The sequence below is a fragment of the Cervus elaphus genome, chromosome 21 (genome assembly GCF_910594005.1).
Source record: "Cervus elaphus chromosome 21, mCerEla1.1, whole genome shotgun sequence".
Lineage (NCBI taxonomy): Eukaryota > Metazoa > Chordata > Mammalia > Artiodactyla > Cervidae > Cervus > Cervus elaphus.
Window position 1 is genome coordinate 11,488,597 of NC_057835.1, and position 21,918 is coordinate 11,510,514.

The window sequence follows — 21,918 nt, forward strand, 5'->3', positions numbered from 1 at the left end:
ACAATATTGTAAAATAATTATCCTCCAATTAAAATAAAGCTTTTAAAAAAATTGTGGAAATAAAGTGGGTGCTCTTTATAATAATTGGGACAATGCTGCGTGTGAAGGACCATGCAGAGATCCTGACATGTGGTAACAGCTCACTCAATTGCAGTGGCTATTAGTGTATTGCAGGGTCTTCTTCAAAGGGTCTCTCCCTAGTCAGCAGTCATCCCGTCTAAAGACAGCAAAGCCTCTACCCGGAGATGCTTGGGACTTGAAAGATCGCCTTGTGAGGATTCCAGATGATTCCAAGGGCTGTGAATCCTCCCTCCATAATTCACACAAAAGCCTGACAGTCTCGCTTCATTTCTCAGAACAGAATCTGCTGGGGACTGAAAGATTAATCAGACTTCATTAATTCTGCAAAATAAACCGTGGCATGTTTACCCGCGCACTCAGAGGCATTATCATAAATCACTGAAATTAAAGCTCACCTGTCTTCGGCCTGCACTGGGGCCCTGTGAGCAGAAGGTCACGGCATCAGTGGTTTTTCCCAGTGGCTTCATTTCTTCTGAGCTTCCATGTGACCAGCAAGACCAGCTGCACGGTGCTCCAGTTTGATCATTAACAGAGTCCTGACCGCTTGCCCAGCAGTGAAGGGGCTCTAAAGCGTGTGTGTTTTTGCTCAGAATAAGTAAAGAGACTAAGCTACATTGAAAGGAGATTAGAAGTTTGAGAGGCAGTGACTTGTTTTTTCAAGCCATAGCTTCGTAAGCCCAAAGCCTGAATAGGTCTCAGAGATCCGGAAAGGATTAGTAATGTGTCCAAGGTCACACAAACCATTAACAACAGATCTGGGCCCAGAACTCAGGACTCCTGGTTCTCAGCCTGGTGCTCGTTCCACACCAGTGCATCTGCCTACAGGCTTGGGGGAGATTAAAATGCATTCCAAAATATTTACTCCCTTGTGGGACGAGTCTACCGCTTACCTCTGTCTTGGTCACACGACTTTCTTTGGCCTTTGAATAGAAGCTGACCCACTGCAAGCAGGGGTTGGAATGTACTTGAGAGATTGGTCACAAGACCTTCACAATCTCATGGGCCCAAGCGTTACTGAAAGCTCGGCCTCTCTGTGCACCTATGCTGAAGCAAATCCCAGAGATAGAGTAGAAAAGGATAGCTTTAAAGAAGGCTGAGTGCTGAAGAACAGATGCTTTCAAACTGTGGTGCTGGAGAAGACTCTTGAGAGTCCCTTGGACTGCAAGAAGATCAAACAAGTCAATCCTAAAGAAAATCAACCCTGAATATTCATTGGAAGGACTGATGCTGAAACTGAAGCTCTAATACTTTGGCCACCTGATGTGAAGAGCTGGACTCATTGGAAAAGATATTGACCCTAGGAAAGATTGAGGGCAGGAGGAGACAGGGACGACAGAGGGTGAGATGGTTGGATGGTGTCACCAACTCAATGAACATGGTTTTGAGCAAACTCTGGGAAATAGTGAAGGAAGAGAACCCTGGCATGCCTCAATCCATGGGGTCACAAAGAGTTGGACACAATTTAGTGACTGAACAATTGTTTTGCCAAGAAATGGGGGACACAGTGGGCTCCTGCCTTAAAAAAAACTACGTGTCCCAACTCAGGAGGATTTGGTGAGTTTTATAGGAGTACCTCCAGGGTGGGATTTTGGACAAGATTAAGGTGTGTGCAGGGCCTCAGTTTCCTAATCTCCATGAGCTTCTCAGGTCCCTTTAATCTTGCCTCATGGTTTTTTGGCTTTTCCTGCTTTGATTAGCAGCTGTTTGGAACTCACCCTTTGGAACTCAGGGAAGGACATGGAGGCTGCAGTCTTGCCTACAAGAAAAAGGAGACAAAAAAAAAAAAACCTTTCGTGCCCAGGAGCCCACAAACTCCCCCGCCCAGTTTAACTAGTGTGATTTGGCCAAATGACCAAGTTCTTCTGAAGAAGATATAAGTGGAAATGCCATGGACTTCTGGAACACATCCTTAAAAAGAGTGGACTCACCACCTTCATCATTCTTACTGACTTGAATGTGGACACAATGGCTGGAGCTCAAGCAACCATTTTGCAATAGGAAACTGCATGCCATGTACAGCAGAAAAGAGACAGGAGGAGTCTAGACTCTGACACCACAGTACCAGCCCCGAATCAGCTGCCTATGGATTTCTTTAACATAAGAGAAAATAAGCCATTAACTTGATTAAGCCACTATTTGTTATTGTTGTTCAGTCACTAAGTTATGTCCAGCTCTTCATGACCTCATGGACTGCAGCATGCCGGGCTTCCTTGTCCTTCACTCTTTGCTGGAGTTTGTTCAAATTCATGTCCATTGAGTAGGTGATACTGTCTAACCATCTCATCCTCTGCCACCCCCCTCCCCTTTTGCCTTCAATCTTTCCCAGCATTAGAGTCTTTTCCAATGACTCAGCTCTTTGCATCATGTGACCAAAATATTAGAGCTTCAGCTTCAGCATCACTATTTAGGCCAGTCCTATTCTGCGCGATCTCTACACAGATTCTCAGTCACCAGTACAGAGCTGCTCTGGGGCCCGGGAATCTGTTTTGACAAGCTCTCCAGGTAATTCGTATACTCAATAAAGCTTGAGAGGCACTGATTTAGAGTTTCCCACCACATACACCTAACCTGATAACTGATAGAGTAGTCCTAAATTGCAGGTTTTGTCAAGGGCTTGGTGAAAGCTTAAAAGGCAGGTGATATAAAGCCAGAAAAGACGGCAAAGGCAATAACTGACAATGTCAAGATTTAAAATGATTTTGACAGAGTGGAACGCTGGACCAAAGCCAAGCAGATGAATGCAATAGAGATATAAAAAAAGCAAATCTAAATGTTCTTTTTTTATTGAAGCAAATATAAAATGTTCTATCTTTGACTTCATAAATTAAAAAGAAGAAATGTAAAATTACTTATTTTGAAAGACCGCAAATAATGCTATAAGTCAATGCCAATTACGGCTAGTGCAAGGGACAAAAGAAGGAAAGGCGATCCGGAAAGGGAATGAGAACAAAACCCAACGTCATGAAGAGATATAAAGTCAAGGACAGAAAGGAAGAGAACAGGGGCCCCAGTTCAGCATCACTCTATGGATCCTTAGACGCTCTTTGCATCTGGAGGTGATCATGATAAAGCATCAGATTATATTAAAACTCACTGTGCGCCAGGCACTGTGTGTTATGCAAATGTATCCTCTCAGGAACTCTATGAGATAAGATCTATTATTATCATTGCTTCTCAGATGCAGAAACTGAAGCAGAGAGAGGCTGAGTCATTTTCTAACAGCCACACAGCTAGCACAAGGTAGAAGCAAGCTAGGCACCCAGGTGACTAGACTTCTGGTCTGTGACCCTCAGCACCCCTGGCATGGACCCTACCCTTTGGTGCTACTGCACACTCCTCATTGATCAGCCTGGCATAAACACAAGGAAATCCATTACCTCCTGTAACTGTAAAGCCAGAAGTTGAATGGGAATCTCGATGCAGTCTGATTACAAGCACAAAGACAGCATCACCGATAGACTTTATTTCCATTCCTATGTGCTACTGTCCTCAGCGTCTGTATTCAGCCTAAGGCTGGTACCCCTCACAGTTCCAAGATGGCAGGCAACAGTCCTGAAACTGTGCTTTCTTCTTCATGGCCAGCAAGGGAGAGAAGTCTTCAGCCCAAACATGGAATATACTGGAATATATACTCCTTAATTCAGTTTATTATACCGATGTAGGCAAGTGACCATCCTTAGACAACAGAGGTCATCCGTGGGAATACTACGTACGAGTTAAGTGGGATAGATAACTCCTTGTGGTCAGAGATGGTCTCGCCAAGTCAGGGCTTTGTACTACTCAGGACAGATGGGTGTCACTATTGTGATTCTTTTTTCTTCTAAAGCAAATTGAGTTTGTTTCTGTGTTCGAATTCTGGCAAAAGAACAAGTACTGAGAAAATCATACACTATTCATTAGAAAGCATCTTGGGTAGAAATCAGTAAACCCCTCTTACCAACTAGGTGCTGGTATCAGGTGACTTAGGAGAGAACGTGTACTAGACACCAAGAATGATGCTTCAAGCTTTATTATTTCTTTTAATCATGACAAGGAAATCACATTATATGCATTATGTAGATGAGACAACCAAGGCCCAGAATTTGCATGCGAATTGCCCAATGCCATTCAGCTTGTCAAGTGGCAGAGGTTCAAACTCAACCCTATAGGATTCTACAACTCAAGTTCTTTCCCTCCTACTATACTGACCCAGTACAGGGTCATTTCCATTTGTGAAATTATTAGAATTGAATCTTTTCTTTTCTTTTTCATTTCTGACTGCACACTGCAGCATGGGGGACCTTAGTTCCCTGACCAGGGACTGAACCCACACCCTCCGGCATTGGAAGGCAGAGTCTTAACCCCTGGACTGCCAGGGAAATCCCAGCATTGAATCTTTTAACTGAGATTTCTTGGCTACTTCTTATCTGCTTTCTGGCCCATTTTTCCAAAGAACTACTCCACTTTGCTAAATGCTTTATGTGTACAATCTCAGTTTATCCTGCCAATAACCCTATAATGCAGTTTATTATAGAGAATGCTTTTAGGTGCCAATGATAAAATCCCAAATCAAATGTTGTGTGTCAATAGCCACATCCCCAGTTCTTTTCTAGTTATGATTCTCTCTAGGCTTAACTGCAAGTATTTTGAGTTTATTTTTCTTCAGTGGCAGACCACACTTATAATCTCTTTTCCCCTGGAGTCATTTTGTCCAGTTGAAAAGATTTATTTAATGGGTGCCACCTTTGTCCATTGAGAGGTTTCCACAAAGGGACCATGCCTTCTGTTGGTCCTTTGTCCAAGACTGAATTTTAATCAACCTTTGTCACTTAATCAAACCAGTCAATCCTAAAGGAAATCAACCCTGAAGATTCACTGGAAGGACTGATGCTGAAGCTAAAGCTGCAATTTTTTGGCCACCTGATGCAAAGAGCCGACTCACTGGAAAAGATCCTAATGCTGGAAGAGACTGAGGACAGATGAACAATGTTGTGGTAGTTTCAGGTTGACAGCAAAGGGACTCAGCCATACATGTGTCCATTCTCCCCGGAACTCCCTCCCCAGCCACACTGCCACGGAACGCTGAGCAGAGCTCCCTCCGCTCCACAGCAGGTCCTGTTCGTTATCCATTTTAAACACAGCAGTTTATACAGGCAACCATAAGTTCATTCTCTAAGTTGACAGCAGATATTTTTGAGCAAATGATACAATCTACCCAGTAGTGTTCTGGTGAATGTTTAACAACTACCTCTTGGGGAATAAAAGTTCTGATTTATAGCATTTGCCAATTTACATAAGGTAAATACTCCCGCAATGGCTGATTTCAAAATACCAATGAGATGTCACTAAATGCAGAATTAGGAAGCGTTGTGTGCAGTCAGCTTTGTGAACAAGTTATGAGCAGGCTGTAGCACGTCTATGAACTTGCCCCATTTTAATTAAATCAATTACCATCGACCTCCAGACCTCCTTAGCCACAGGTTCTGAATCGGGGATTAAACCAACCATATGTTGAAAATATTTTGGAAAAAAAAAAAAAAATTTCAGAAAGCTCCAAAAGGCTAAAGTTGAATCTGCCGTGCACTGCACTATTTACATAACATTTACATTGTATTTGCAACTATTTACATAGCATTTACATGGTATTAGATATTATAAGCAATCTAGAGATGATTCAAAGTATGTGTGTAGGTCAAATGCAAATGAGATGCCGTTTCATATATGGGACTCGAGCATTCGTGGATTTTGGGGTCCGTGGACATCCTAGTCCCCTGGGGTCCTGAAGGACTATTAAGTGTGTGTGCTTAGTCGCTCAGTCGTGTCTGACTCTTTGCAACTCCATGGACTATAGCCCACCAGGCCCCACTGTCCATGGGATTTTCCCAGCAAGAACAGGTAGTGGGTTGTCATTTCTTCCTCCAGGGGATCTTCCCAGCCCGGGGATTAAACCTTTGTCTCCAGAGTCTCCTGCATTCACAGGCAGATTCTTTTCCACAGAGCCACCTGGGAAGCCCTAAGAACTGCTATACTAAATGTAAATTTTCTATACTTGTTCCACAGCTTGACTATGAAATCCTGCTGTGGACTAGAGCTATTGTATGGCAGCATATACCTGCATAAACCTGTCTTAAGCCTAAACTAAGGATTTCCAATAGAGCAAGTAGGACCTAGACAACTCAGACTTCATCTCCACATCATTTGCTATTCCTGCATTAACCGGCAAATTCAAGAGGAGAGTAAGACTGTGAGGTTGAAATAAAAATAACCCTTTGCCTCTATAAATAAGATTCAGCCCCATGTTCCTCCTCTTTTGCAGACATGCTTATTAAGAACTTGGCTCTTCTCTAAGGAAACTAAGGTAGAGCTCATTCTAAAACCCTTTCATTCGAAATTACTCATGATAGCAGTTGCTGAATGAAGCTACCTCTTGATTTTTAATCTTTACCATCGTAACTTTTTTCCCAGTAAAAAGTTTGTTTAAAATGTCCCTGAGCTTGTAATTAACTTTTACAAACAGAAGTTTTCTGTGTTTTTTTTTTCATTATTATTATTTACTTATTTTTGATCATGTTGGATCTTCATTGCTGCACAGGCTTTCTCTAGTTGCAGAGAGCAGGAACTACTTTGCATTGAGGGGCAGCGACTTTTCACTATGGTGGCTCCTCTTGTTGTGGAACATAGGCTCTAGGTGCATGGATTTCAGTAGTTGTGGCTCACGGGCTCTAGAGAATGGGCTCAGTTGTTGTGTCCGGGCTTAGCTGCCCACCGCATAAAGGATCTTTGCAGATAAGGGATCAAACCTGTGCCCCTGCATTGGCAGGCAGATTCTCATCCACTGTATCACCAGGGAAGTCCCATGGAGGAGTCCTGAGTTTTTTTTTTCCCCCAAAGAATATACTTTAATCAAATTGATATCATCACTGAGGTGACACTGAGCATGTGCCCTGAATTTCTCTTTCCCCATCTATCAGATGGGATAACAACTCTTATTTCTGGCTACTCCTTATAACCTTGCAAGGTTGTTATGAGACAAGTATCTCGGCACACCTAAAGCACTTGCAAGAGAACCTTGCATGTGGTAGTAAATCAATAAATAATCATTACCATGCATTACAGATAAGAATTTTCATGATTACTATTCAGGCATGGTACTAGAGGGTTAGAGCTACCATTTAAATAGTACAGGGCTGTATTCAGTAGCCCAGAGCATTTGGCAGGAGTAATTTGGCTGTTGATTTTTAGTACATCTGACGGGAATGACTTTTGCAGCTTCCCTGGAAGCGTGGATGTTATTGTAATTTAACAACACTCACCTTCCTAGTTTTTAGTCCATTGTGGCTGTTGGCCCCTAGCTCCACTCAAACTGCCAGCCCAACAGAAAGACTGAACAGCCTGCCCCAGGGCAAAACTGTGGCCTGGGTGGGGGCAGGGGATGGGTGGGGGTTATGGAGGGGAACCCTGAGCCCCATCCCCGGGAGAATAAACAGTTCACTCAGCCCTGCTGCAGTCTTTCATCACAATGCACACAATATCTCAGGAGCAAACCCTGCCTCTAGCTAGCTCCACAGTAGTCCTAGAGGAGCTGGAGGGCCATTCACACATAGAAGTCTGGTTCAGTGCTGCATGCCACCTGAGGTCACAAGACAATCAGTGCAGAGAGACTGAGATGATGATTCATAAAAAGGATACCCCCCTCCCTTCCTGGGGTCACCTCGTTCATTCTTCCTGAGTTGCTGTAAATAGTCAAGATTATTATTTCAGATTTCTTTAAGCCTCTTGACTTAAATAATGATGAGGGGACTTCCCTGGTGGTGCAGTGGATGAGAATCCGCCTGTCATTGCAGGAGACACAGGTTCAAGCCCTGGTCCAGGAAGATTCTTCATGTGGCAAAGCAACTAAGTCTGTGCATCACAATTACTGAGCCTGTGCTCTCTAGCCCAGGAGCCGCAGCTACTCAGCCCACGTGCCAGAACGATTGAAGCCTCTTCACCCTAGAGCCTGTGCTCTGCAACAAGAAAAACTACTGCCATGAGAAGCCCGCGCACTGCAACTGGAGAGTAGCCCCAGCTCTCCACAACTAGAGGAGAGCCTTTGCAGCAAGGAAGACCCCACATAGCCAAAAACAAATAAATAATTTTTAAAGCTAGCTCTAAAAAAAAAGCGCTGATGTGGATAATGACGATAGTTAAAACAGCAAAAGTTACCTGAAAGTCTACATAGTACTATGTGTGTGTCTGTGTGTGTGTGACACTATGTATGTATGTATGTGTGTGTCTACTGGTTCCTCCTGAGTGACTTTTTTTTTAAACTAATTATCAGCTTCGGGAATTGAACATAATGATTTTTTTCCAGCAGTTGACAGTCACACATAGTTAGGCCATCAAAAACTTGGAAGCAAGGACTCAGAGCCATTCTTAATGGGGTTCTGGAGAATGGAATGTTACTTGTATGAGCAGCTCAATAAATTTGGGGTGTAAATATGACCACATGGTCCACTTTTCCAATGAAGCCATAGAGTAAAGCTCACTGTTAAATAACCCCCCCCCCCAACATTTTCATTTATTTCTTGCCCATCTAACAGTCCAAATGAAATGTCTAGGTGAAGATCAGCATTCTTCCACAGAGTGATTCAGGAATCCAAGTCTGGTTATACTGTCTTTTCTGGACAATGTAGTCACGAACTTATTTTACAAAAGGTGGCTTCTCCAGTACTCCCAGGAGATGTTTAAAGAAGCCAACTTACCTTTCTGGCCCTTCTCTTGATAGAGCTAAGGCGGGGGCGGGGAAACGTATGTTAAAGCTTTACATTCACTGGGGCATCCTAGTATATTGGATTCTTTGAAATGCAAGAGTTAGATGTCATTTCAAGGTTTTAGTAGATGAGAGTCTATCTACTAAAGAGAAATAAGGAGAATTTGGAGACTATCTTCATATGTAAAGGGGCATAAAGAAACTGAAAAATGCATACGTTTTTATTTAGTTATTTATTTAATAATTTACCTTTGCTGGGTCTTAGTTTCGGCCCTCAGGATCTCTAGCTGCGAAATGTGAGATCCAATTCTCTGATCAGGGACCGAACTCTGCACACTGGGAGCTCAGAGCCTTAGCCACTGGACCACCAGGGACCACCAGGGAAACCCCTATAAACTCTTTATTTTTGAAGGACTCAGTTAATATTTACAGTTTTTTATAAGACCTAGTTACTGTTCAACACATTCGTTGAATCCAGTCTCTTGAATCATGCCTGGAACTTGGCTGCTCAATTGTTGCTTATTAGAAATAATAAATGAATGGTAATGCTATTAGTCTAGTAAGCACTTCAAAATATGTACAGGTCCTTAGAAATAACTCTACACAATAAAAGTCATTTAAGTTTTTGAGATGAAAACTGGTGGGCATTTGATAAATATTTATCCATTTGTATTATCAAAAGTATAATTGGGATCCTTTAAATTGCCAATGTAGACAGAGATGTGCCTTGTATATATCACAATCAGGGCAGCTACACGTTGCGTACGGTACAGAGGAAGTCATTCGCAGAAACACCCATGGAAACAGCTCCCCCTATGGTTGTGCACTGTGCATCACCCACACAGTAACTTCAGTCTATCAGTCTGAACAGGCTATGAAGGTGCAAGAGCAGGTTCTCCTTGTTCACCACCAGGACCCATTGAGTTTCTCGGCTAACTGGGTAGTCACAGACTTTCACTTCCCACTTCTTTCTCATTCACCACCTTTCCCTACAAGTCTCTGTTCTCGTCAAAGATGCTGACTCTCCCAGAGAGGGGAGAGAGTCCTGCAGTAGAGAGTGTGCTTGCAACTCTGCGGGAGCCCCACTCCACCTCCAGGGGCCTCTAAAGCTTGGAGCAAGAGATCCTTCCAGATAGGAACTGAATGTTCTCCTCACTTTCTAATGAGGTACTTACCCAATGTCTTTTTTCCTAACCCAACATTTTTAAAAAATGTGATTTTTTATTTATTTGGCTGCACCGGGTCTTAGCTGTGGCACAAGGGATCTTTGATCTTTACTGTGGCATGCAGGATGTTTAGTTGCATGGCATGTGCAGGGATCTAACTCCCTTACCAGGGGTTGAACCTGGGCTGCCTGCATTGAGAGCTGGGAGTTTTAGCTACTGGACCACCAGGGAAGTCCTGCAGTAGGTACTAGAGTTACATACAGGAATGAAATATACCAAAACCCCTGCCCTCAAGTAGCTCACAGTCTAGTGAAGATAAGACATGTGAACACATAGGGCATACTCAAAACACTGAATAAGAGCAATGCCAGAGGGATGAAACATGGCTGTCCTCATAGACGTAGCAAGCACAAATGCAACTAACTTGGTGGAGAGGGTGTGGACAGAGAATCCAGGTAGGTGAACCTTCATATACACAGAACAAGGTACGTATGAGAAACTACAAGTATTCAACATTCCTGGAGCAAGAGTTCTTACAAAAGTAGTGGGAGACCTGGCTGAAGAAACTGGCTGAGGATGAAACATTAAAAAAAAAAAAACATGGATGAAGTTTGATCATTTTTCCTGAGGAGGAACAGAGGAGTCATAGAAGATTTTTAAGCTGTTCGATGACTTGGTCAATTCTCTGCCTTTTAGAAAAGTCTCTCTGGACTCTAGGGTACAGTGGAAGTTGGGCTGGACCAGTCAAGATGAGGTGAAGAGACCATTTAAGGAGAGTTTTGTCCAGATAAGGGATCCTGTGAAAACTGAGGGCATGGGGAGCAGTTCATGGCTATCCCCGTCACTGGAAAGGATGACTTTATGGAATTAAAAGACTGACAAGATGGAGGTGGGGATAAACTGAGAATGACTTGTGCTACTGGATACCTCCCAGGTGGTGCTAATGGTAAAGAACCCACCTGCCAATGCAGAGATGTGGGTTCATGCCCTGGGTGGGAAAGATCCCCTGGAAGAGGACATGGCAATCCACTCTGATTTTCTTGCTTGGAGAAGCCCCATGGACAGTGGATTTCCTAGCGGGTTACGATCTATAAGGTCACAAAGAGACACCACTGAAGCAATTTGGCATGCACTGGGTGTTTGGGCTTCCGTGGAGGCTCAGACGGTAATTCAGGAGACCCAGGTTTGATCCCGGGGTCGGGAAGATCCCTTGGAGAAGAAAATGGCAACCCAATCCAGTGTTCTTGCCTGGAGAACTCCATGGACAGAGGAGCCTGGTGGGCTACAGTCCATGGAGTCGCAAAGAATCAGACACGACTGAGCAACTAACTCTGGCAGTGCCACTCACATCAGGAATAAGAGGACTAGGCTTGGTAGGGATCCACTCACACACACGTATTGGGAGTTAACAATACAGCAAAGGGAGGCCAGGACTACACACAGCAACATCACCAGGCTTTCATCAGGCACAGAAGCAAATGCCACCAGTACAGAGTAAGCAAACACTGCTTGATCTCTTTCTCAAGGCTCCTCTTCGCATAACTTTTCTCCTTTGTGGGAGCAGTATCACTTGGAGGAATCTGCCTGTTATCCTTAACAACATTTGAAAATCTTTCTAGGTCCACAGCAGCAGTTAGTAAGAAACCACGACCTCTTCTGGATTTCCTACTTCTTGTTTGGAGGTTTTTTTTTTTCTTTTTTTAAGTTATTTTAGCTGCGTGCAGGCTTTCTTTAGTTGAGATGAGCAGTGGCTACCCTCTAATGCTGATGCTCAGCCTTCTTCTCTTGTTCCAGAGCACAAGCTCTAGAGGGTGCAGGTTTCAGTAGCTGTGGCTCGTGGGCTCAGTAGTTGTGGCCCATGGGCCTAGCAGCCCTGCAGCATGTGAAATCCTCCCATACCAGGGATCGAACCCGTGTCCTCCACATTGGCAGGCAGATTCTTAACCACTGGACCACTAGGGAACTCTGTGAACTTCCTACTTCTTGCTCTGCTCAGCATCTTGTGCTACTGCCAAAGCCTTCCTTCATTGCATGAGTGTGACCATGTAATTTCTGGTGCATTTTAGAGTAGTCAAAGATTTATAACTTCCCAGAAAATATCTGGTTCTGAGATATAAACACAAAGCAAAGGTTGCCCCTAAGAACTTTGTGAAGTAGGCAAGGAGCCATTTAGCCATTCAATAGTTAGTCATTCTGTAGTTATGGTTCTGAGATTAATGCTGAAAATGCAAAGTGGAACTAAAAAACATTGCTTGCCGTTAGAGACTTTTACATTTGATGGAGAAGGTGAATAAATCAAACCTTAAAGGACTGGGTAAGGCGTGATTTATTACAACTTAAGATGCTATGGGAGCAAGGAGTGGGAAGAGCCAACTCGTCTGTGGAGGTCCAGAGAAGTTTTCTCCAGGCGAGGGATGCTAATCACAGAATACAATGTCTACCAGGAACAATGCCCCAAGCAAGGAACGCACCAAGTGCTCAGAAAAAGGCACTATTTCACACTAAGTAGAGCCAGCAAAACTTTTTGGACAGAAGTATGCTTCAGTTGAAATTTGAAAGGCTCCAGTGAATTGAGTTCCGGAAAGTGGGGAGTATAAGAGCATGTTTGAGAAGCTGATGATGTCCTTTACCAAGATCAGACTTAGGTATTTTGGGGGGGGGGGGGGGGACTCTAAGACAGGGAGGGAGACAAATACTTTTAAACACTTAACAGCAAATCTAGTGTTAAATAGTATTATAGCATTCAAGAAATACCACGAGGCAGTTAGTGATTAAGAGCGAAGTCAGAGAAGGGACTAGAAGCACACGGAAGGATGAGGTCACCAGTGTGTTTGACTGAATCACAAGGTACCCGCACAGACCTGAGGTCACAAGTCTTTCGTAGGCTGGAAAGGCATTCTCACCTACTCAGTGGACACAGGGTAAATGTTGGTTAACTGAGTTAATCTTTCCTCGGGTAGCCAGAAATTGTGGGGGACCTTGCTACTGTGTTTACACTTTAACCAAAACTTTAGGAAAAACTGAGGCTCCCCAAGAAATCTGAGGAAAACGCCATTCTGACGCTTATTCGGGCAAATTAATAGCCAGAGAGCTGCCCTCCAAAAACTGCACCAAAGCTGCCAGCTCTTTTTTCTAAAGTTCTAAACTTTAGGCGGGCGATGAGAAGAGCGTTCGTGTGGATTAAAAAGATTCACAGAGAGCAAAGGAAGCTTTTCACATGCTTTTCTTAGTGGTCCACCTCCCCCCGACCCCTACCCTGCTTCCTTGAAGGAAAGCCATGTAGGCAAGAGTATTGAACTTGAGGCCTGTGTCTCTGCCACTACCTGACAATGAACAGGTCACTTAATCTCATCTCCCTGAGTCCTCTGTCCCCATTCATGGTTGTGGGCTCCATACTACTATTTAGGGTCTACGATATGAAAGGTGAGGCGTTTTCCACGCTCTCTTTTAATCCTCACAACCTTAATGGTAGATTTCAGTAACCCCATTTGACACAAGACATTCAGTTCAGAGTGTGTAAGTAATACGCCCAAGGTCACACAGCAATAGTGGCGGGGCCAGACTGCAACTGGGGTTGTTTGAGTCTCTCACTGCGCAGTCCCAGCTCGGCATCAGTTGACCAGCCCTACACTCGTTCCCTGGGTCCCCATTCCAGAACTACCGGACCGCCTCCCCTCCGCCCACCTAAAACCCCAGGCTAAGCGCCCCTTGCACCGCCGGGCATGCTCAGTCGCTCAGGAAGAGTTTTCACTCTGCCTTGGGAAATTTTTCACGCCGCTCCGGCAGCCGAACCCGCCCCGCCCACGGCTTCTCCTCACCGGATTGGTCGAACTCAGGGAAGCTACAAGGAGGCCCCGATGACCTCCCAACTACCCCTCCCAACGATCTGGGCGCGCGCGTTCCGAGCCTGCGTGCGTGCGTGCGTGCGTGCGTGCGTGTGAGTGAGCACGTGAGGCCCCGGAACGTGCACTGGGGGAGGGGGGCGGGACTGGAAAAACCGGAGGCAAGGGGCGGGGCTGTCGTTGCCATAGCAGTGACGTCAGGCGTCGGGAGCGAAGCCGGCCCCTTCGCGCGCGCGCGCGCGCGCGTACACACACAGAGAGACAGGCACACACGCGCGCGCACCGCCGCTCTCCGTCAGACACACTGGAGGGAAAGGTCAAACTAAAGGCGAGGGAGCCGGGAGGCCGGAGGGAGCCGCCGCCGCGCGCCATGACGAACGCGGCCGAGGCGGCTTTCTCGCCGCCGACGCCGCAAAGCCGCTGCTCCCGCCGCGTCCCCGGCCCCCCTTCAGCGCCCCGCGCCCCCTCCCCCGGCGCTCGCGCGTCCCCGCGCCCCCTCCTCCCCGCTGCGCTCCGGGCGCGCGTCGGGCCCCGGGCGCGCGCCGGCTGGAGCGGGCGCGGGCGGGTGGGAGGCCCCGCGGCCTCCGCGCCAAGACCCCAGTGACCCCCTCGGCTGGTCCCTCGGCCGGAGGCCGCCAGGTGAGTGCGGTGGGGGGCGGGCGGCGGAGAGAGCGGGTGTCAGGAGCGGCCCGGGCAGCTGGCGGGTTCAGCCGGCTGCCTGACCCCTTCCGGGGGTGCTGACAGGCGCGCGGTCCCCGGCCTCTGGGGGGCGTCGCGGGGTCGGCGTCTCTCTCACGGGGTTGGGGGGCTGGGGGGTAGCCCGTTTGGCGTCCCTGCCCCTCGGGGTCGGCCGCGGAGCGCCGGGCGCTCGGGGTCGGGGGAGTGCCGCCGCCGGACGGGAGTCGGTCGGGCGACCCGGCCGTGGGGACCGGCGGCGGGAGGGCAGGTGGGCCCTTCTCGGGGGGTGAAGTGCGGAAAGCGAGTGAGGGGCCGGGCCAGGTGCGCGCGGGGCGGGGGGGTCCGCTGAGCTCTCAGGAAATGTTTGTCGGGCAGTTGGGAGAAACTCCGTCCTGGGGACGAGGCGCCTTGCTTTTTGCCCCCGGGACAGCGAAAGTGGCTGATCTTTACAGCAAAACTCGGGGGAAGCCCGGCTGGACCGGCCGAAGGGGAGAGGGGGACCCCCACCCCCACCCCTGCATATGGACCGGAGACGAACAGACCTGCTGTGGGTAGCATTAGGGTATGAGGCGTGGACGTTGCCATGCCAGTGTTGGATGTTTGTTGCTGATGGTTATTTTAGGACTAAATGTTTTTTTTTAAAAAGTTACTTGGGAGAGAGGGAACTGCTTGAATGGTCAGGAGTTCTTCCCTGTGTGTGTGTGTGTGTGTGCAGGAAATGGGTTAATCTTTCACACCATCACCACCATCCAACTGAATTGATGCCCAGTGGACTTTAAAAATAATAAATACGAAACCCTAAAGCCCTGAAACGAAGTGGTGTTTGTCTGATGAGTTTCGGGTGTCAGGCTCCGGGTTCTGCGAGAAAAACAGAGAGGCAGGACACTGAAGTACTTGATATGCTCCAGCAGCCGTCTTTTTTTTTTTTTTGTAATAAGCTTTGGAGCCCATCAAAGTGGAGTTTAGTTATAACTGCCAGGGTTAAGTAATCACATTGACCCTGTGCCACCCACCAATCAGGAGCTTCCCTGAAAGTAACTTGGAAGCGGGCTATCAGTGCAGTCCTCTGCTGATTGCGAATAACCACTGCTTCTGCTCATTTCTTTTTCCCTCTTTAATTTTCCGCTGTTGTAATGCATGCAACCTATTTACCAGACGTTGAAACGAATCATCCATAGTTGAGTTGCTCTCCACAAAGTCACTTTTCAAATGATCAGGTGCTAGCTGTAACATTATGTCTTCTTTTCAGGTTTGAAAGTTGTTTGGAAATTTCCATTGTAGCAATTTCACATGGTAAAGATTTTTTTGAGTGGAAGTCTAGCTTAAACAGATGATACCAAGTGGGTAATGTCCTTTAGAGTTTAAAATCTCATCCAAGAAAACTTCCGGTTTGTGGAAGGTGCAGGAATTGTGACCCCTGAGGAAATGTCTTTGGTAAATAATAAGGAACGCCAGGACACCTGGTGAATTTCATGTTAATTGTCAGGCACCGCATATGGTATACAAACTTTCTCCTTACCTAAGCATTTCTGATACGTGGGTGCTGCTCTGGTTGTTTATGGATCTTTGGTTAGTCATCATTTTCAAAAAGTTCTATCAAGGGAGAACTCTCACTTGGAAATTGAGTCCTGGTAGCTGGTAGCCAGGGTACCAAAGGTTTTCAGTACAAGATGTGAGGGAGGATTTTTCAGTGTACCATCTTGTTAATTCTTTCTCTGCAGCTATTTTTGTACCTGGTTCTGTGCTCTGATGCCCCTTTTAGGTCTTACTCCTATGGCAGTTGCTGACATATGTCTGTATACAATCCTGTAATGGGGTACTTAAATGTTACGACTTAGAACATCATTTCCTGTACTATATAAATAAATTTTTATTTCTCTTCCTTCCTTCTCTGTTTCTAAAGGGAACTGTAGAACTGGGCAAATCACCACTTAATCAGCATATCCCCCCTCCTGTAAGTCTCGTTGACCTTGGTCCCATCGGGGAGGTCATGTGTTCATGGAGATAAACAGTTCTTGAATAGTTTCCTTCAGGTGACAAAGGCACACGGGAAAGTGATTTGAGATACGAGTTTCTTGATTTTTCAAAAAAAAAAAATCATTTTAATCAGGCATTTATTGTGATTATTGCCAAAAATAGTTCATTGACCTTTCTTTGGGAGCCCATACATTTCTGTTTTATGTTTTAAAGAATCACTTAATTTCTTTTTTGACTTTTCTAGTGTTGTATATTCTACTACAGATGAACAGCTGGTTTTTTGGGTGACATTTTTAAAACTTGGGGAAAGAGAGAGAAGCACAGTAACGCCGGGAAGAATTTGGCCCTGAAAAGCAGTTGTGCTCAACTTTAAGAAATTTGATATTTACAAGTGTAAGATTACAAAACAAGTAGTGGTTACTTATGTTACATGAAAATTCTAAATTTTACAAAAAGGATTCCCTAAAGGGTGCCTTCAAATAATTATCCCTTTTATATGTTACTTACCAGATGTGATTTGATTTTTGAAAAGTCAGTTGTCATACAACAATTTAAGAACAGATTTTGGACATAATGTTAAGATTTATCAAGTGTGTTCCTTGAATTGTCTCTTTCCCTAAAGTGTTTTGGGGCAAAGTTAATATTTATGGGTTTCCTGAATTCAAAGTTGTGCCACTTACATGCTGCCCATTAAGTAAGGTTTTAACTGAATGGAAAAATTGCCATCTGATTTGTGCTGTACCATTGACAGAGTACATTGAAACCTAATTAAAATGCCAAAATTTTATGGTCGGGTTTGTCTGGAACCCTACCCAAGGTTGTTCAGTTACTAAGGTATCAAAAGCAGCCTGTTGTAAGATACTCTCACTAGGACGGTGGTCCTTCAGCAAAGGCCAACAAGTGGTTATACCCAGACTTAAGCAAAATCCAAATAAATAGATTTGGTCTAAAGTCCACATGCAGTGAAAACCATTACCTGGAATTTTACTCTAGGTGCAAATTATTCTTCAGAATTAAAGGGTTGATTTTTCTGAAGCTGTAATTCTATTTGGGTCACTTGTGAAAAATCTATTTTGATAAAAGAACAACTGCATACTCTTGGAACTTTCAAGGGAGCTTTTTTTTTTTTCTCTCTCTCTCTTTTTGTTCTTGCAGTTGGGCTTTATTTGGAATCCCAGGAGATATTGAATGAAGTCCTTGGGGAGTTTTCATTCCAAAATCATTTGGCTTTGATGACATTTAAAAAAAAAAAAGGAATGTGAGTTTATATGAGTAGAACTTGCTTTTGGGTTAGCTCAGACTTTATGTTGTGATAAAGGGGAAAGGGAGGAACTGGACACAAACTTAATTAAGGATAATTAATCAAATTTGTTTTATGCTGCTCATGCCTGGCTGTGTAAGAGTCTCACCCTTCCTCCGCAGCTTTAGAGAAATCTTACTGCTAGAGAAGGGATTTGAAGGGTAAGAGCTAAGCGTTGAGTATGTAAGTGTTGTTGAAGTATCTTTTAAGCGCTTTAATAGTTTTTTGTCTTGTTCTTGTGCATTAGACAGAGAGCAGAAAACTATTTTCATGCTGAATATAGGCTGAGAGCCCAACTTTGGAATAACGGGCACAGTTTTATTGCTCTTAGCATAATTGAATATTATAAAAATTAAGGGAACAGCTTGAATGATGTCATTAATTTTTCACTATAGGCTCTTAGTTCCTCTCCTGAACAAATGAATAAAAATGAAGATTGAAATTTTGATGTTAAAAGAAATGTTTTCAAGTTTTGTTTTGCTTTTTTAATCTCAAACGACTATCTCAAGGATTGCTAATTTAGAACATAGGTAAAAATTTCATTTATCATAATTGAGGGCATGTAATTTAAAAAAATTTTAAGTATGTGCAAAAAAATAAGTAGACTACTGCATTTTAAAAATATTTGTGCCAAAATCTATGAGAATAGGGGTAATGATTAGAAATTTTAATTGGGACTTAAGGCTGATTTATGTTATTAGTGTCATTATTTAACCCAATGTCACTTTTAAAATGTCATTTAATTTTTCTTTTCTGTAGAATGCAATCGGTGGAACATACTTTATGTAAAATTGGGTTCTTAAATATTTGGTAGACTTCTTAAGTATAAAATATTACCTAATATAATAAAGATGTTTAAGTCTATAGGATTTTTAAAAGTTTTTAGACCTTGTAATCTGAAGAAATTTGGAGAAAATTTTTAAAAATAAGAAAGGCTGAGTTCAGATTTTTAGTCATAGATGATCCCATAAATTGCATTTTACTCATTCTCCTTAAAGGGTTTTACTGTTACATGTTTATATTTTGCAGACTCCCATCACACTGAATTTTTTATTTTGATTTTTTGGTTTCACACCACGTGGCATGTGGAATCTCAGTTCCCAGCCTGGGATTGAACCTGTGCCCCCAGCAGTGACAGCTTGGAGTCCTAACCACAAGGCCACCGGGGAAGCCTCTGGTCACACTGGTTTTTAGTGTTGGATCATCTTATCTTTAGCATCAAAGTTTTTTTGTAAAAACTGTCCTCTTTATTTTCTCCCAGCTCCTCCATCTGGGAGATTGTTTGAATCTCAGTTATTGAATGTTGTTTAATCAGAGGTTAGTCTAAATAGAAGGGTTTTTGCAGTTTTCACAAACTTGGGGAAAATACAGATTTATCTTAAGATAATTTATGAACTTCTTTGTATCAATACAAGGACAATTAAGCACTGTTTATAACTTAATATTCCTAACTACTAGCATTTATTCTAAGCTAACTATTCAATGTATTGTTGAAATCAGCATAGTAGTTGTACAGTCTCTTAGAAATATCTATATTCTCTGTGGGATAGTTTTCAAAACACTTCCCTTAAGTGGGAAAGAGATGGAAATTTTACTCTGAAACTTTCTTCTTGAATATATAGTTAAATGTGTAGAGTTAAATGTTTGAGATTGGTGGTGGTTTTGATTGTTAGTTACATGTGAGGATTTTTTGTACGTTTTTGTAGGATTACTTTCAAGTATGTTTTCATTTGTAAAAAGCTATTTTTTTTAAGTTATTTTGTTCTTAATGATCGCAGATTCTCAGGCTTTTATATTTGAAAGAAATATAAGTGAGTAATTTATTAAACTGTTTATGTAAAATGCATGCAGTAACATTTATTTTACTATAACAAAGAGAGTTATCTTCATCCCAAACAAATTTATAGCAGAATAGTTGGCTATTTTTGCAAATTTAGGGAGTGTTGACTGTGCCCAGAAGTGGTGCATTGAATGCTAGGTTTTGGACTGAGTTTATCCTATGGCGAGAGTGTTTATCTTATAAAGACGTTTATATTGTTTCTGTTTAAGGACCATATCTTACATATGCTCGAAGTGATTGTACTGTACATGTTGGCCAAATGATTTATGGAAGAATTAATTGGTGTCCTGAACTTCGGTCCCCTCTTCCTCCTTTTACTAATTGTCACCTGGCTTTGAGCCAGGTGCTAGGAGGGAACTTTTAATGCTTGATAGATAGATAGAGGATGATTGTTGGTTTCTTCCCAGTGTCGTATCCTATAGAGAAAAGTGAGATTATTCTCTTCCTTTTAATATGTGTTAAATGTTGTGTTGAACATTTGTTTTTAATCAGTCTATTTATAAAGGGGATGATACTTTAGAAATTCTCGAAACTGTTAAGTGGTTATGTTCCCCATAGCGGGGAAGGAGAGGGTAGAGAGGATGGTGGGAATTTGATTAAATTGTGTAAAGCGAATATAATTATTTTGATATAAGACATGTTAAATTAATCACTATATACCTTTTCTGTAGGATGGTAATCTTGCTTTTTTAATGAGCATATCTCACTGTGAAGAATCAGGAGCAGTGAATTGCCAGGAGAGGCATATGCACATCATTAGTCAGTTTTACGTGTTATTGCTGGGGACATTTTAGATGGCCATGAGAAAGATAAGCAGTTTCACTGAAGATCATTTTCAGAGATCTCACTTGGAGCTTCGCATTTTAAAAGGTGGGAGAACAGATTCTCAAGTGACGAATGGGGAAGCATTTTCAAAGTCACTATTAAGAAAACAAGTGTACCAATCTTTAAAAAATTACATTATACCAATTACAATCATATATCCTATATTTTCCAAAACTGTATCAGTTTTGAATATCCTGTGGCCGTAAATACACTAGTATTTGTCCACCCATAAATCCTAACTGTGAGGTTAGAAAGGATAGTCACTTACATTATAGTTTAATTCATAAATGAAAAAATGGATCATTTTTATCTTCCTTTTCCTGTGTTATAACTTTGCTGTTGATTTTGAAGGTCTAGTGTTGTTGTTCAGTTGCTCAGTAGTGTCCTACTCTTTGCGACCCCATGGACTGCAGCATGCCAGTTTGCTCATTGAGTCGATGATGCCATCCAACCATCTCGTTGTCTATCATCCCCTTCTCCTGCCTTCAGTCTTTCCCAGCATCAGGGTCTTTTCTAATAAGTCAGCTTTTAGAATCAGGTGTCCATAAGTGTTGGAGCTTCAGCTTCAGCATCAGTCTTTCCAGTTAATATTCAGGGTTGATTTCCTTTAGGATTGACTTGTTTGATCTCTTTGCTGTCCAAAGGACTCTCAAGAGTCTTCTCCAGCACCACAGTTAGAAGGCGTCAATCCTTTTCTGATGTCAACCTTTTTTACTGTCCAGCTCTCACATCCATACATGACTATGGGAAAAACCGTAGCTTTGACTATATGGATGTTTGTCAGCAAAGTAATGTCTCTGCTATCTAGGTTTGTCATAGCTTTTCTTCCAAGGAGCAAGTGTCTTTTAATTTCATGGCTGTAGTCACCATCTGCAGTGATTTTGGAGCCCAAGACAATAAAGTCTCACTGTTTCCATTGTTTCTCATCTATTTGCCGTGAAGTGATAGTCCCGGATGCCATGGTCTTTGTTTTTTGAATGTTGAGTTTTAAGCCAGCTTTTTTACTCTCCTTCACCTTCATCAAGAGGCACTTTAGTTCCTCATCCTTTCTGCCATTAGGGTGGTGTCATCTGCATATCTGAGGCTATATAACCTCAGATTCTATGATTGAAGAGAAACTGTGAGAATGAATCCTGGCACCTGAGAAGTTAGAGTCACATTGGGAAAGAGAGGCATGAAGTAAATAAAACACATCTGTGTGGCTATATTAATTCTTTTAAAAGCAGTGGTTTTGAAGCTATATTCCATAAAGGGTTCATTCTAAGCAGATTCATTCCAATTTCAACCAGCGTAGTTTTATGTTGATCAGTTTTAAATGTGGACGTTTGCATAAGATTTCATGAAATCAGGGTATATTGTTTAAAATAGAAAGTGTGATAGCCACTTTTGTTAGCATGTTTGGTCTTATCAGTGTCCTGCTTAGACCCTTGCAATGCTTGAGTCTTTATTATGACTTACAGGACTTATTTATCTAGCTC

At 43.3% G+C, this 21,918-nt stretch overlaps 2 long non-coding RNA genes across 3 annotated transcripts in view; one reads left to right on the plus strand and one right to left on the minus strand.

Moving 5' to 3' along the window:
- LOC122679597 overlaps nucleotides 1–944 on the minus strand; it is a 31,995-nt gene extending 31,051 nt beyond the window's left edge. For both annotated transcript variants that reach the window (XR_006336450.1, XR_006336449.1), the window contains exon 1: nucleotides 477–944. This is a non-coding gene — a long non-coding RNA (uncharacterized LOC122679597). The remainder of the gene's footprint in view (nucleotides 1–476) is intronic.
- Nucleotides 945–14,135: 13,191 nt separating this feature from the next.
- The window catches only part of LOC122679295, a 38,941-nt gene continuing 31,158 nt past the window's right edge, over nucleotides 14,136–21,918 (plus strand). The window contains exon 1 of the long non-coding RNA XR_006336359.1: nucleotides 14,136–14,459. This is a non-coding gene — a long non-coding RNA (uncharacterized LOC122679295). The remainder of the gene's footprint in view (nucleotides 14,460–21,918) is intronic.